Raw genomic sequence first — 18,287 nt, forward strand, 5'->3', positions numbered from 1 at the left:
AAATTAATCAAATAAAATTTATTTGCGCACGCCGGGTTCGAACCCGCGACCTTCGGAATGGCAGTCCAATGCGTTACCACTGGACTATGCCGGCCGTCAAATAATAATAAAATAAAAAAAATAAAAGAATTCAGAATAAAAAATATTGTTAAAAGATGAATTCTTGTAAAACGAGCCCACTGATCCGTTTCGGAAATGTGAAAGAAACTCTGACTATCAGTTGATTGTAATGTTGCAAAAAAAAATTAATTCAATAAATAGAATTTTAAAATGTTCAAAAGAACAATAAAGTAAAGTTGAAGAAAAAATCCATCAAAAACACAAACCCAAGAAGTTGAAAATATCACGAAGTTAAAAGTTAACGCAGAAATACCAAAGATGGCGGTAGCAATATTATAATTAATATAAAAGCCAAAAAATAATTTCGCAAAATTATTGCCAAAACGAAGAATTTAAACAAAAGCGCGGTATAAAACCACAAAAGAGACCTAAAATATAACCATGAGATCCTCTTAAACGAAGTTGTAAATAATGACGTGAAAAGAATTAAAATTTATTAATTAATAAAAATTCCAAAGTCCGATAACATTCAAAAGCGTGAATTGAGATCTAATAAATCCTCAATGTGAGATAGATAACAAAACTCACCAATTAAACAGTAACGCAAAATGAAAAATTTAAAATTTAAAAACGAGAATTTAAAAAATTAAATGTAAAAAAAAATATTAAAATTCCAAAAATATTTTATGAAAAATAATTATTTCATTATTAATTATTATAATATAAATTACGAAGACAATTTCCAAGAAAGAACTCAAAATAAATGTAAGTGTATAATTTATTAATATTCACTACAAAATAAACGCGGAAATTTATTGAAAATATTTACTACTGCGTAGTTAAAATAGTTTATTATTATAGACTCGCCGTTCAGTCGCGATCGGAATGCAATGATCCCTCATTACAAGCTGGATTACCAAAACCCGTGACAATACAATGCAGTTCAACATTGGAGTCAACAATATTAATGTTCAACACTAAAAATTCTCAACACTAAATTTTGATGAGAGAAAAAAAATTTCTACCGCGGATAATTATTATTTAAACAACAGCAAACATCGTGAAATTAAAAATGATAACTTATGAATTATTATTATCAGGATTGTAAAATGTAACATTAAAATTTCAAATAAATTATTATGAAGTTAGTATTTTGTGACAAAAATTAATATGCACATTTCGAGCAAATGTGCCAAATAAATCCTCCGAAGAGTTGGACAACAAACGACGAAATGTAACAAATAAATTTTATATAAAATTATTACGAAGTTATATTATGTAACAAAATTAACATACAGAATTTCGAGCAAATGTTCCAAATAAATCCTCCGAAGAGTTGGACACAAGAGGCGAAAAATGTAACATATAAATTTATTATTTGAATTTAACAAAATTTTTAAAATATACGCGATCAAATCCTTGCAAAAGGTAATAAAAGTGAAAGTAATCAGCAAAATAAAATTACGACGCATTTCGCGCGCAAAATGATGAGTCATGAATACAATTATAATAGAAGTGAACATACTACATATTTCACTTACCTCGCTATGAAAGCAAAAGCCGCAGCGCTTGCAACAAGCAATCAATGTTATTGTCTGCCGTGTTTTGTGCGGCAGCAAAAATATAGAGCGGCCCTCGACATGAAATTTTACCCAATTTAGCATCGGAGTATAGAAAACTGCGTCTCGTCTAAACGCATAGTCAATAGGTGTACCTGAATACCTAGAATCTCAAGTAAGAAGTAAGCATAGTGCAGCGATTAGTCACGTCCGTGGACGGAGTACCCATCTGAATTAAATTATATCAAGGTGAAACATTATAACACAACAAATAATAAAATTAAACAAATAACGAAATCCGCTAAACGAATCCCGGAGTATTCAACAGGCATAGAATTTAATATATAAAATTAATTATGTACGAAAATTTAAAAAAAAATAAATTAAAAGGTTAAAAGCAATATTAAATTTTTTTTTAAAAATTGAATACAATTTTAAAAGAAACACAGCCAGGTGAATCATCACATATACCAATACTATAAATCAGATGTGGGAATCTGGAACAACATTACCACAAAATTAAAGATATACGAGATACCCACCACATCTCGCAGAATATTCACGGCCAAAATTCTCTTAAAATAATTATAGTATAATTATGGTTATATCAAAATATTAAGAAAGCAAATATTAAGATAGAAATACGGACAAGAACGTTGCAAAACAGAGAAAGACCCCCATGAGCCGACATAAAATAAAAACCTTCATCAAGCCAGTTAAAAATGTCACACACCAAAAAAAAAATTAAAGCCAACTCTCAATGCCAACAAAATCGAAATAAATAAATTAAATGCCAATCGGGTTTAACCACGTTGGGCGCCATTGAAACGAAGGCTATTACCACGTTGGGCGGTATTGAAACGAGATAATAAAGGTGAAGGGCATGATTACCTCAGGAAAGGTTGTAACATAAGTGTAGTAAATAAAAGAGAGGAGAAAATGAATTCCAAAATACAACTTTTATTTCTACATCTTTTAAATAACATGAAAACTCTTTTAATTAATGACAAATATCTCAGGCGTGTGCATCAGCCGAAGGTTGAATGCACGATGGAAATTTAAAAATTGCATTGAGAGCGACAAATGGATGGTGACATTTAATATTTAACTAACCTGATGATTGGTAATAATGGGCGCCAAGCGATGCGGTAGGCAAAGCTAATATTTATATGCAGAACGATGGATGACCAAAGGCAAATTACTAATCTGCGGCGTCATCACCGTTCGTAAATCGTGTCGGCTCATGGCGTGGTTCGTGTCCTCCCTGCTAAACGATGTTCCGGAAGCGCAGCCAGTTGAATACTGAATCCTCGAGCTGCTCGTCTTGACCGCGAGCCCGTCCCTCGTTGTCGCGGAGTTGCCATAGTTGCGGAGTTGCCATAGCTAGCAGCTGTAAATCAGAGATGGGCACTGAATGTTGCTAAGACTCTGTAGCGGGCAGGAAATGACTGCTACAAATTTATTTGTTCTATCCGAGGATTTCCAACATATCCTTTCTTCTTTGTCCAATTGTGGCATAATATGTTGTAAATGTATATTTTTTCATTCTTTTCCTTTTATTCTCTCCTTTTAAAAATAATAGTTTTTTATATTTTTTCTTGCAATTAAATATCAATGTATATCATGGTCACCCTACATCTATGTATGTATGTATCATACACCCTTACAATGAATTGGCTGGAGTTAGATTAATAGGTACCATGTAGGTACCGAATTCGTAGAAACATTAATGTAACAATATTGTTCTCTTAATATATAATCTTTGTGGTATGTTATTATTTTGTAAAAATATTAACCTCAACACAGGCTTGCCCTAGTGAGGTTAAAAATGCTAACATAAAAAAGATTCAATGTAAAGAAACAATAAATAAATAAAACAAGATTTTCGAGATTTTTTAAAGTTCTGGTGGCTGTTGCTAAATATGTCCGCTTCCTTTTGCACAACTGGTGATGTTATATAGTCGACATATTCGCAATATTGGTTGGGAGAAGGTTAAGTTTGTTATTTGGAAATAAATATGAAAAGTTTCTTGAGCAAATAAATATATATCTTTTGAAAAAAATTTCGGCATGTTTTCTTTCAAATCTGTAAAGATCGCACTTCTATGTATGTTGTATAAGCTGTTCAGTGAGCCACATTGTTTGCGAAGTGGGATTACTGAAGCAAGCTGACAAACTATCGCAAGTACACGTGTTTAGTATTTCCAAGAAGTGGTTTATAAATAAATGTATTTATATCATAACTAGCTGTTGTATTGTTATTCTCGGTGTAGCAAATGATTTGGATTAAAGTTTTGAGGTTGTGAATTCCAGGATAAACATCGACCTTTCTCTACTTTTTATAAATTTAATATGCATGTATTATGTAAATATAAATTTTCCGGAAAAAATCTCTAAATGATAGTGAAAACCCTATCAAAATCCGTTGCGTAGTTTAGAAGAACTAAGCACACAAACAAACAGACGCGGATGGTGACTTTATTTTATACTATTTAGGGATTAGAGAAGAGACAAGCATAACATTGTTGTAAGGATAAACTGCTTTATCATATAATCAGTGAAACATGGTAAAACGGCAGAGTTCAGTCAAGCTTCAAACCTAATATCTTAAGATTTACAACATAGAGGGCAATAGTCGTCACTTTTTAAGCCTAATTGAATTTTTAACACCCACTTATTTTTTTAATGTTAAACTAATGTTTATAAGACAAGTTTTTTATGCATAGCACAAAGGATAATAAATTATTATAAGCAATAATAATTAGTCGCCTGTAATATCAATACAAATTGAAAATATCTCCCGAGTAAAAATAAATGCATCCGACGGGAATTGAACCCGCGCCTTCTGATGTACGGTCAGACGCTCTGGACCACTGAGCCGCGTCGGCTTATTTCCAACACGCCAAATAATTCAATATGTACTAGTACTTCAATCAACAATTACTGCTTATTAATAAACAGTAAGCTGTCGTACCCTTAAATTAAATATACCATTCCTAAGAGAAAGTCCAGTTATATTCAATTTTTCAATTAAGTCTTAAATCCTGTATCTAAATTTCGCCAATAAACAATTAGATAATGTTAATTAAGTGTTAATCTCAAGTGACCTACCAGGTAAGTATTGTACTGTATATTATCTCCATAAATAGTTAAGTAATAACATAGATCACTGTAGAAATGTATTATAAGTTTGTACAGGGCCCTTGAGGTGATTTTGCACAAAAACGGCGCTATACAAGTCATCCAATTATTATTATTTATTATTAGGCATCAGAAAGCGCGGTTAATGGACGGGGGACTTACTAAGCAGATGATAGAAACCTGCGACGCCTGGGGGGTAAGTCGAAGCTTTGGACTGATCGTTCTTCTTCTTCTTTCGTACGGTGGGGGGTTTGGTGAGGGGAACATATAGGTCAGTGAGCCAGTCTAGAGCCTCGGCAGAGATGGTATGTCTGGGGAGAAGTCCCAGATCTGGGGGATTTAAAATTTATAAGGGAGAAAGGGAGTTTTTTGAAAAACAAAGAAATCTGGGGGATTTAGAGGGTGAGGATTCTGTGTAATCTAATCATGCATTTGGTTCAGTCGCCATCTGTAAAGATGTGAAAAAACTTAGTTTGTCTGGAATCGTATGTGTTTTTGAAATATCATACGTTGATATGGGGATGTTTTCATAAACTAATGTAGCTATCTGGCTATGGCCCGGTATATCAGTATTTTATAGTAATGGTATCATATCATATCATAGCTTATCTTGCCAGGGCTACTACCGAAAGCAACCTGACGGACGTAAATCTCTTTTACTGGCGAACGTAAAATGGGCCGGTATATCAGTTACATGTAAAGCTTAGCTTAAGAGTTATTTACGTCTGTCAAGTTGTTTTCTGATAGGAGCCATGTTATTATAGATATGCCTAGAGAAATCAATAAAAAATTCTGACATTACCGAGTTTCGTTATTTTTCTTTGCTTCTTTTACAATATTTTATTTATACCAACAGTTGTTATTTATCACGATAAGGTATAAATTTTATCTATATCAATCATGGACTTAATTAGACTAGACACGGGATATCCATTGAAAAATAACCCCAGCACAATTTTGGATTGGTTCACGTGCACATTTATGAAAAGGCCCACGCATTGTGTCGCAATGCGAAATGGGCACTGTGCATTGTGTTTTGCCTTTTGTTGGTCTAGAGTTTACTTATTCTGCTTCCCAGCTATGGCTGGGCATGTTCATTTTTTCAATCACAAAAATAACCCAGTTCCAAATATTTTAGATTGTACCTATCGCTGAATTTATTTTAGAAAATGTAATCAGCTATCTGAATACAAAAAAATATAAGTACCTTACAGATAGCTTGAAGGCAGCGCATTAACAAATATGAGAAATTATTGGAATTTCACTATCGACAAGTAAATTTTCTGACGTCATCTTTCAAACTACTCACAATCATGACTTCATGCAATGTGTGATACACTTTTATATATATTACACTTACCTTTTTTATTATATATTGAGCTAATTATATATTGAGATAATTGAAGTGAAACTTCTTTAGGCGCGTAATGAATTTTCGGGGACGGAGTAAAACCGAGTCACGATCGAAACGAAAATGCGGGTACCCCCACCACCGATTAAAGTTCATTTGATCTAGTCAAAGTTTTGAAGTAACATATAAATGCTTCTTAGCTCATCCCGACAACTGGCGTTGGTGGTGTAATGGTCAGCATAGTTGCCTTCCAAGCAGTTGATCCGAGTTCGATTCTCGGCCATCGCACATTATTTTTTTTGTTTTTAACGCCTTTTTCATTCAATATCTTATTTTTTAGTAGGTCAGAACATTTTTTAAAAGAAAATAATATTGCAAAATAATAAAAACACTTATCTCACTGTGATAAAACATTACTCCGCTAGAGCGCGCTTTGCGTTATTGTGTTGGATTAAAATTATTATCTAATCCGTATATTATGATAATTGTATTACATTTATTTAATTAATTTATTTATTTTGATAATATGTAATAATTTTCAAAGTTTTGAAGTAACATATAAATGCTTCTTAGCTCATCCCGACAACTGGCGTTGGTGGTGTAATGGTCAGCATAGTTGCCTTCCAAGCAGTTGATCCGAGTTCGATTCTCGGCCATCGCACATTATTTTTTTGTTTTTAACGCCTTTTTCATTCAATATCTTATTTTTTAGTAGGTCAGAACATTTTTTAAAAGAAAATAATATTGCAAAATAATAAAAACACTTATCTCACTGTGATAAAACATTACTCCGCTAGAGCGCGCTTTGCGTTATTGTGTTGGATTAAAATTATTATCTAATCCGTATATTATGATAATTGTATTACATTTATTTAATTAATTTATTTATTTTGATAATATGTAATAATTTACAGAAAAACAAATTAAAACTATCTCCCTCTGATAAAATATCCGTTCGCTAGAGCGCACTACGCGATCTTGTGTGGGATTCTATTTCTGTACATTGTACATTATTTTTAAAAATATATTATATTGAAGTGAAACTTCTTTAGGCGCGTAATTCGGGGACGGAGTAAAACCGAGTCAGGATCGACACGAAAATGCGGGTACCCCCACCACCGCTCACCGTTCACTGTCCCTCTCTCACCATATGCGCTTGTTGAGGTGGGGGAGCCGCTCACGAACGTTCTCTCTCTTCTCTTCTTTCCTCTCTCTCAGACACCAGCGAACTGCGCCACGCCAAGCATCAGCTGCTTGGTTAGTATACTGCGTCGTGAGTGTAATACGAGTGAAATACGTAATTGATTGTGGTTCATACGGTTTAACAAAAGAAGTTTCACTTCTGTCTTGCGTAGGCTTGACACACCCACTTTTTTTATTATATATTACGTTCATGTAGGCTTTAAATGTTAGGTATAGGAATAAATATTGTCTTTGCTTCAGCTTCGGACTCGTTTATTCGAAAAACAAACTCAAATCAAAAAAGTTACACACCATAAAATCGACTCCAAATGTAATGTAGATTCCCGCTTGTACTACGAGTTTCCATACGTCGTGTATACGTATTAGAATCGTGTGAAATTTAGATTCTTGATAAAATTGAGATTTTACGAAAGATTCCCGCCATATTTTTCTTATAATTGTATATTTAAAAAAAGAATCTTATCACAAATCAAAAATTACTTATGTATGTTTGTAAATCATAAACCAAAAAAAAATAGTTTTCACACATGGAGAAAACATACTCACATAAAATATTGCATTTTTTTTAATAATCCCTTCATATTATTCGTAATCCTATAAATTGACAGGTTTCCTAATAATCTTTCTGTAAAAAGAGAATGCATTATTGCAACGTTGCACGTTAACACGTTTTAATAAATATTCAAATATTTTCGCATTTTGTCATTTTATAATATCAGGAAAAAAGGTGCATGAGCTCGTATTCCGATATATTATAAATCTTTTAAAAGTTTGTTAGGAAATGGCCTGCAATCCCGTTTTTAACAAGATTTTAACTAAAACTAAAAAAAAATCGTGAACATTTTAGCTCGTCAATCTAAACTCAAATCGAATGTAACGTCATTTTTTTCTGCTAAGTTTCTTTGCTGGGTGGAAAATAAATTAAAAAAAACAATTTACTTAAAATTAAATTCTTCTATTTATTCATAAATCTGCATTCAAAGTCCTGTACGTTTTATTTACACCGCCAAATATTTCATGATAATGAAAATATTGATCAATAGAGCTTCGGTGAAATAACGTATTTCTGTTTTCCCAATAATAATACTGCTTGAAATAGGTATACCGCTGCGGAGTATTAATTTGTTTCAGAGTTCATAAAAGCATTGTATGAATGTTTGCAGCAGTTGGACCATACAGACCGCCGTAAGCCGCACAAATCCCTTCTGGTGCATTGGCCAAGGGTAAAAAATAGAGCGTTTTATTGAGTTTAAAAAATCTTTTTTAATTATTTCGTTTTTTTACATTAGATCTGCACAGGTGCTCAAATATCTAACAAATATTTAGCCACCTGCACCAAATTCAACTAAAGCAAATGAATATATTTAAAACAAAAGTAAAAACGTGGTATGAAAACAAAGTGATTTTCAACTTACAATCATTATGAAGACAATGTAAAGACAACTTGAAACTAAATAAAAAAGTTTAAAAACTACGAGTCACCTCTGATTTGATTTTTTTTAAATTTATACTTATATTGTACTTTATACTTACATCATGTAAAAACTTTGCAATTGAAAATAATGTTAAATAATCTGTAAGCTAATTAGATTAGTATTAGAATATAATAATAATATATTATAACTAATTAGATAGCATTTCACTCATATTTTTTTATTACACATTTAATTCCTTATTAGTAAATTATTTCAAAAAAAAGTTAACCCTTTCATCCCCAGTGTTAATTCAAATTAACATGAACTTTGTGATTTTTTTTTACCGTAACGGTAGCAAATTAGAAAAGCCATGTTTTTGTTTTCTTATAGCTTGTAATCTTTTCTGTGGCGTCTATTTTTTCCGCTTGGTTGAAATCCTTATTCCCGCCAAAACAACGATAAATATTTTGACATTTGCTGATTGTGAGTTTTATCGAATTTCTGCCGTCATTGTTTATTTAATTTAAGGTGAGATATCAATATTTTCTACTCGAATTACAAATATTTTAACGCGTTATGATGTGTTCTATAATAATAACATCAGTTCAATTCACTGTTCACAGTCATTTGCCAGAATATTGTAAATGAATTTCAATGTTCATTTAAATTAACACTGGTAGTGACGGACATGTTTTCAACTAGGATGGCGAATTTTTAAAGATTTATTATCCTTGATTATTTCTTTATTTCTGAATGAATTTTAGTAAAAGTGTTATTTGTTTGTACCTATGTAGAGATTATCACTACATTGTAAATGTGCATTTTTGACATGAAAGAGTTTTATTTTATTTTTTTATTTTTATTATTTTAATATAGATCATAGTTACATTAATACATACATATTTTGCAATATATCATATTTAGGTACATAGTTGGTCATGTATACCTTATCAGAAAAGAGGAGCTCTTGTGCTAAGAATAAATTAATAAATTTTTTGAAATATCTCTATGTTTATTTGGATTAACATTGGATGTCAGAGGGTAAATGGTTAAATAGTAAGGTAAAATAAACATAACACAAAAGTAAAACAAATAACTCATGTGTAAAGAAAAAATAACACAGAATATCAAGAATTTAACAAACTGATGAGAAATGGAAATCAATTTATTACGCCAATCTTTAAAACAACTCAAATGCAAAACCATTATATTTACCAAGCCATAAAAAACTACAATAATCTCCCTTCCGAATTGCGCTGTATTACGAACCAACAAGAACAAATAAATAAAATCAAACTTTTTTTCCAAAAAAACTTATATTAAAAAAAATAAGTATATATATATATATATATACTTATTTTTTATATATATATATATTATATATATTATATATATATATATATATATATATATACAACTAAATTAGGATTTAAAATACCCAACCAAACTGAATAGTTATTTTTTTAATCAAAAGATGTAGTAAATATTTAGTATGAATGTGTGCTACTTTATTTATTTCTGTTTCAAATTATAAAATAGACGTTATTAAAGAAATCGATTATCACGTTTTTAGAAGACACTTTGGCAATTATTTGTGAATTAACGATAACTATTTTTTTTAAATTATTTTTTCCTAAACTACTAAATATAATGAAAAATATTAATTATTATAGAAGAATTTTGATGGGCTGAAATTTAAATTACAAAATTTACGCTGGAACACAAATAAGTTATTATTCATTTTAATTTTCTTCCCAGTAAACGTATTTTTAGGAAGATTAATTTTTTGTTATATTTAATAGTGGGTCAGGCAAGTAATTATTTCAATATTTACCATTAATTCTAATAAATAAATTCCAAAGTTTCCCCCTTAAATAATGAAAAATTTATATCTTTGGTGGCTTTTTATTTTAAGAAGCACATATACGTACTATACATTTGCTTTACCTTTTGATTGAATAAATAATTAATCAGTTTGGTTGGGTAATTTGACCTCAAATCCAAATTCAAGATTTGTATGAAAAGGCCGCAGACGTTCACTGAACTGGGATTAGGCGGAGTCAAAACAAAATTACGTAGGCTTGAATTTCACCTACTCTTAATATACTAAATCTACACACTTACTAACCGTTTTCCCCTACTAACGATCATGTTATTTGCTAATTAACTCCCTTCACTCCTTAGTAAATTCTACTTTCAATTTGGGTTTGCCCCTAACATCTCTTATAATGATCATTCATTTAAATTAATTTAATTCTTTACTCATCTTGGCGAAGAGATCATTGTTCTTGAAACATGTTGATTTTGAATCTAATTAAATTGTGTTAACAAAGTGATTTGACTTTAATTTATTATTATGTCTTTGAAGAAAAAGATAATACTTATAAATCTACACGAAACATGAAACATGAAGACAAAAAAAAAAATAAAAAGGTAACGGTCTCAACTGGGAATCGAACCCAAGACCTCTTTTTTCCAGGATAACGCACACTATGTTGTATCGAAAAACTACTTTAAAACGTTGGTATTTCTAAAAAACTTATTTTTCTATTTTACTTGAACTATCATGTATAATCATCCCCGAAGTTAGCGCACTGTACACCCGGAGACCCTGTATTATAACCAGAAATTGCAGAATTTATTTAGATTAATATGTAGTTTGGCAATATCTCGTCTGAAAGGACATCATCAGAGTTTAGTTGGAATGCAGTTCACACACCCCATGTGAATAGTTTGCCAATGCCAGCAGGAATTTCACTGCAAACATGGCCTCCACCTTCATCCCCCACTTCCTGGCCTTCCTTTGAATGACAAGCACCCATACCTACACAGCCTTCCCCGGCAACCCCACCCAAACATTCCTATTTTATATACTCGATGCAACCATAGACGAGGCAATGCTGGACGTTTATAATCAGTTTCATAAAATATGTTACCTAATTTTTTTAAAGCATTAAAGAATGGAAAGGGCGTATATTTCGAAAGTATACCAGGCCAAAACGCACACGTAGTGTTTTTATTTCTATTTGGAGAAAACCAAAACCTCCTAGATCATAAGGCCGGGACACTGAATGAAATCAGCCTCCTAACTTATATGGTAACCTCAAAAAAAAAAAAAATATATAAAAAAATAAAATTTATATATTTATATAATTTGACCGGTATATATATATTATATACCGGTCAAATTATATAAATATATATATAATAAATTATATAAATATAAATATATAATTTGACCGGTCGGTGGAAGAGTTGACATACTCCATCACAACACAAGCAACATTTTCAGCTTACTGTGGTGGTAGTAGGAGATTTTCAAATATTTTCAGGTTATTTGTAACCCGGGAATGTTTGTCTTTCTTTTAAAAAAATATATATTTGAATTTTTTTTAAATTAACTAAAACCTTTTAAAATGTTTAAATAAATGACAATAAATTGAAAAAAAATTTTAAAACGAAAATTTTGTAAAATCCCATACAAGGCTGCTTTGAATGAGTGTCCTGACCTTGTGATCTAAGAGGTTTTGAGAAAACACAGATACAGACATTGATAAACATGACATTAAAAAAACATAAATTGGAGAATTCTTTTTCTCGCAGTTTAACATGGCAGCCTTTAAAAATAATAATAACAATAAGCCCTTACAAATATAATATTACAAAATAAGTTATTTAATGTGTTATTTAATATATAATCGCTACGCACACGGTCAAGTAGTTTTTTTGCGCTACTTCCACACGGGAGTTATGTCTTCTTTGGGATGCTGTGTGGAGAGTTTTTTTTAAAGAAGGGGATGAAGATCTAGGAAGGAAAAGGGTGTGATGGATAGGTAGGAATCTGTGGGTCAGAATGTTCAGAGAAAGACCTGTTGGAGAGGTCAAAATATTTCAGTCTCTCCTGGTCTGGCCCACCACGCAGTTGGTAGGCAGACACAAAAACCCGTAAAAATCTCACCCCATGAACCCGAGCACCCCTGCTACACCAAATTCACCCAATTCACGAGGTAACCTAAGGTAGAGTTGTTGGTTATTCATAAAATGGTTCTCGGGGGGTCGGCACCCATACCCGCCTCCCAAATTGTGGTTAAAACACGTATACAAGGTGTAACGCTACTACGTGTTAGAAAATATACCATCAAACATACTTGAAATGCTTTTTTCATTTGAAATGTTTTTTTCTGTAAGATATATTTTTTCCGTTGAAATGTTTTGTTCCGTAAAAAATGTTTATTTCCGCCCACGCATCGATGCCGATATATTGAATTTAATACAAAAAAACACCTTTCTACGGTCATACCTTGGAACATTTGCTTTATTCCGCCCTGTACAGTAATTGGCGGAATATTTTTTTTTATTTTTTTTTTTATTGAAACATATAAACAAGGTTACAATTTTTTTTAACAATATAAACACCAATATATCAATCACTCTCCTAATAAAGCACTAATATATTCAACAAGTCACGGCCGTGAGCGGTGAGCCGTGAGTCGGGGAAGGCAATGCGGTGTAACTGATCGCCTTACAAACAGAGAGTTGAGGTGGACTTCTCTTTTTACTAATTGGTTTCCATAATGGATCAAACCGCGCGGGAACGAATAGAGAAGTAAGAGCATCATTACTAGGAGTTTTGAATTCTATGAAAAAAATCAACTTTATTTTCTATATACAATATGAATGTATCAGTGAATATGATCAGCAACCTCATCAGCTGTAGGCAGACTGATAGAACCTAAGCGCAAGCCAAATACTAAGTTTGGTGATCACGCTTTCGGAGTATCTGGGCCGAAGGCTTGGAATAAACTCCCTCCGGAACTAAGATCCGTAACAAGTCCAACAGAATTCAGGTCTAAACTAAAAACTTACCTTTTTAAGCTGTCATACCCTTAAATTAAATATACCATTCCCGAGAGAAAGTCTAGTTATATCCAATTTTCTAATTATGTCCTAAATTCTGTATCTAAATTTCGCTAATAAACAATCAGACAATGTTAACCCTTTCCTTACCAGAGTTCTTCTGGAGGAACACGAAGGAAAAAAAATTATTTCTCTTGATTTTACGAACCAAATAGCTCCGTATTTTGCATATCGCTTGAAAAAGATATTGCTTATAAGGAATAGAACAAATATCGTACTGGAAACACATAATATTACTGTTATTTCGAATTAAAAACGCGTGTTTTGCAGCTTTTAACGGTTTGACATTTCTCGGATTTCAACATTATTTTAAAGGTAAGATATCGCATATTTCTGTTGAAAATAATTATTATATTGTATATACATGTCTAATCTGATATGAAAATATGATTTCCATTCAAAAACATTGGTTTTTCATTTGGTTTTAGGTAATAACATTCATGTTCCTGAGCTGGCACTTTGGTCGTTCGTGGATGTTTTTCATAGAAATCTTTCTTTGGCCTTTAATATTGTTTTACTTGTTTTTATTTGATTCTTTCAAAATATATTAACTCATTTTATTATTTTCCAGTAGACTTTAACTTATTTTATTCATTTTTATAGATGAAGCATCGTGGTTTGACACATGAGGAGATCACCGTGATGCTGGAAGGAGATATTTCCGACGTGGAGTTGGAGTTGGAAGATGAAGATGAAGAGGGCTGGTCAGTTGAATATTTCCAGGATGCTGCAGAGAAAACCAATGTGGAGCCATTGAGCCAAGCTCTTGGAATGGATGGAAGTCCATGTAAGTACTTTTGTCATTATTTCTTTTTGTTATATTACAACGATTATTGCGTTTGAAGTAGATTTAAGTATGAACAAATTTGGGTTTTAAATGAAACCATAAAGTATATATTTTTAATTATAGAATTTGGAAGAGAGGCAGCAGCCAGTGGAAGACGAGCCAGAGTCCTGCACCGTACCGCAAGGACAGCCCAGTGAAGCCTTAGCTTCCCATGGACGGAGAACCGATCTACGGTGGATAAAGAAAGATGTCGATCATGTGGAGTCCTACTGTGATGTTACTTTCTCAAAACCACCACTGGATATGTCTGCTCTACAATATTTTTTATGTTTCATAGATGAAAATATTATAAAAAATATTCTTGAGCAGACAAATTTCTATTCAGTTCAAGAAAATAGCACCAGCGTCAACACCACATCATGATGGGTATCCTTAAGTATCCGGCATTCCACTTTTACTGGGCCAATGATACGAGGCTCTCTCTCATCGTTGATGTCATGCCTAGAAATCGTTTCACTAAGTTACGCTGGTGTCTTCATTTAAATGATAATAGCTCGTTGATTCCAAGAGGACAAGAGGGTTACGACAAATTATTTAAAATAAGGCTGATGGTAAATGCCCTCCTTGAAAATATGGCCAAGATCGAACCTGAGGAATTCAATTCTGTAGACGAGTTCATGATACCGTTCAAAGGGAGAAGTAATTTGAAACAATATATTAAAAACAAGCCACACAAATGGAGCATCAAAGTTTTCTCCCGAGCGGGAGCTAGTGGGCTCGTCTATGATTTTGAAATTTACACGGGCAAAAGCACGAATGTCGGTGTGTGTCTCCAAAGAGCAAGAAATTGTTTTGTTTTATTTCACCACTATTATTTTTTGTCCTATTTGTTTTTTTAGGTTAATTTAGGGTAATGATCCGTTTTTAAAAAAATATATTTTTTTTAATTTTTTCTTTTTTACTAAAATTATTTTAGCATATTATTAAATTGCAATTTAATATGCTTGCCTTTACAGATTAATACAATTGATTTTTGTGTATTTATTTTATATTTAAACAATTAAAAACACTTTAAAATTATGTATGCTCCTTGTACTACCCGTTATTTGACTTACACCCCCTAAGCCCCAATGTTCTTCCTCAGGAACATTAAATATTTCGAAAACCGTATGGAAAAAAAATATTATTTTTTTTGTAAAAATATTGAAAAAAATCACAGAACTCAATAATGTAGACGAACATTTTTTTCGTTGGCTGGAAAAAGTCTGGTATTGAAAGGGTTAATTAAGTGTTAATCTCAAGTGACTTTTCAGGTAAGTATTGTAATGTATATTATCTCTACTTAATCTAGTATCTAGTACTAAATAGTAAGTAACCACATAGATCACTGTAGTAATGTATTATAAATTTGTACAGCGTCCTTGAGGTGATTTTGCACAAAAACTGCGCGATACAAATCATCAAATTATTATTATTTATTATAAATGTATTATATATATATAAACCTTCCGAAAGAAATTATTTAAGTGATAGAGAAAAATCCATTGCGTAGTTTCGAAGTAACTAGGAACTAAGCACGCGAACAGACAGACGCGGAAAGCGACTTTAATTTGTACTATTTAGAGATAAATTATTTTAAATAATTATAAGCAGTAATTAGTCGCCTGAAATAATCAATACAAATTGAAAATATCTCCCGAGTAAAAATAAATGCGGCCAACGGGAATTGAACCCGTGCCTTCTGATGTCCGGTCAGGTGGTCTGAAACCACTGAGCTATGTCGGCTTATTTCCACCCCGCCAAATGATTCAATATGTACTAGTACCTCAATCAACAATTACTGCTTATTATATTTTTTCCAACTGTAAAAAACCAACTTTATTTTGTAGGAAAGCCTTTGTTAGTGCTAAATTTCTCACTAGATATTTCAAGCAACTAATTATTTGTTATCCTTTGTGCTATGCATAAAATCTTGTCTTATAAACATTAGTTTATCATTAAAAAATAATAAATTATTTTAATGATAAAATGTTTCAAGAACGTACATAAATGTAAGCAACTACATCGCACATAAATATGTTGGTGCACGAAGTAAAATTAGTAATGCCGATTTATTGAAAATCTCTTCAAATTATTAGTCATCCTGTTAAAAACGGGATTGTAAGCCGTTTCCTGATAAAGTGTTGGTAAACGCCTAATAATATCGGAACACGTGTTCATCCACCTGCGTTGGATCTGATAATATATTAGAACGAAATGCAAAACACGTGTTCGGACATCGTGACAAAACATTGGTATTTTACCTAAAGTTTTTAGAACACCTATCAATTCATCTGTTAATGGCTTACAATTCCGTTTTCAACACGAATGCGAATAATTTGAAGAGATTTTTAATAAACCAGCAATATATTTTATTAGGAAGTTTTCTCCGTGTAGAACTTTCCGCAGCTGTGGTACGTTATAAGAACGTACATCTGTGTTTATGGGCGGGAGCGAAACGCGTTGGTGTCGAGTTTCACGTTTTGAGTTGGAACACCGAACTGAAAATACCTAGAAGTGCGATCAATTTTATTTATATAATATATTATATTTTTTTATCATATATTATATTATATTATCATATGTAATGCATAAATGAAACCCACATAGTCGGGTCATGTCAAGAGTCAGAATAATAGAAGAGTATGTATGAGACGATGTATGAATGTGAATGAGGCAAGGAGTGTGTGCAAAGACCGAGTGGTTTGGCGGTTCGTCCACTCTATCTACCCCTGTGGGGAAACGGCGTGATGGTTAGTTAGTGTTGTTTGTTATTTTTTTTTTTTTTTTTTTTATTAGGAACATTAACAGGTTTTTAACATAACATGCATAGAGAGAGAGAAAAATAAGTAAAAGAATTAGGTTACAACCCAATAACCAATGTTCACATCATGCAATAAAGATAAAGAAGGTTAAAAAGCAATAAACAAACAAAGAAAACAAAGAAAGGTTAAAAACAAAGAAATGTTAAAAACAAGGAAATAATAAGAGAAAATGTATATATGTATATACACGTATAAACACATACATACATATATATATATATATACATACACATGCATATACACATATAAATACATACATACACACATACATATACATAGTTGCATACATACATACGCATACATACATGCACACATACATACATACACACACGATTATAATTATATACGTTATGATTATATCTGTAAACTGCTCACACAGAACCGTTTTTGTGGGATATTTTTATAATTTTTTTTGTCAATATTGATCAAAATACAAATAAGAAAGTGTATAACGACGCCATCGGGCACTAATAAATTTATTTTATCGCCATTTCAAGGAATTTCAACGACAATATGCTAGACCTGAGCCTCTAGCGGCCAGCGTTGTTAATACTGCCAATATTTCACTGGAGTTGGACGTCTAATTAATATAATAGAGATTAGGATTACTTTGGACACGCCCACAACACACTTATATAAGTTTTTATCTTCAGTGTTTCGATTCCTTGGCCCACGACCAAATCAATATTGATAAAAAATATTGTTAATTTATTAAAAATTTGGTCAAATTAATTACTATTCGTATTCCTGTGACGTGACTGGAAGCCTTTAACCAATGAATTGACAAATTTCCTAACAAAGTGAGATAAAGGACGCGAAAGTGTTTTTAGGATGGTGGAACACGTGTTCATAAAAAAATGAATAATAAAAAAGAAAATAATAATTTGGCGTTTCGTCATAATATTTATCACGAAAAGCACACCTGCATGTATGAATGGACTCATATTTTATCAAGAAATAGATTGCCATCACGTTTTTAACAGGATTTCA

General features: G+C 31.9%; 1 non-coding gene across 1 annotated transcript; it reads right to left on the reverse strand.

Annotated features, from left to right (window-relative positions):
- Window positions 1-4,434: 4,434 nt before the first annotated feature.
- TRNAY-GUA (transfer RNA tyrosine (anticodon GUA)) lies at window positions 4,435-4,501 on the reverse strand. The gene has a single exon. It is a non-coding gene; the product is annotated as a tRNA-Tyr (tRNA).
- Window positions 4,502-18,287: the final 13,786 nt, after the last annotated feature.

Source organism: Hesperophylax consimilis, chromosome 10, assembly GCF_061612785.1.
Source record: "Hesperophylax consimilis isolate HC1 chromosome 10, BYU_Hcon_1.0, whole genome shotgun sequence".
NCBI classification, from domain to species: Eukaryota; Metazoa; Arthropoda; class Insecta; order Trichoptera; family Limnephilidae; genus Hesperophylax; species Hesperophylax consimilis.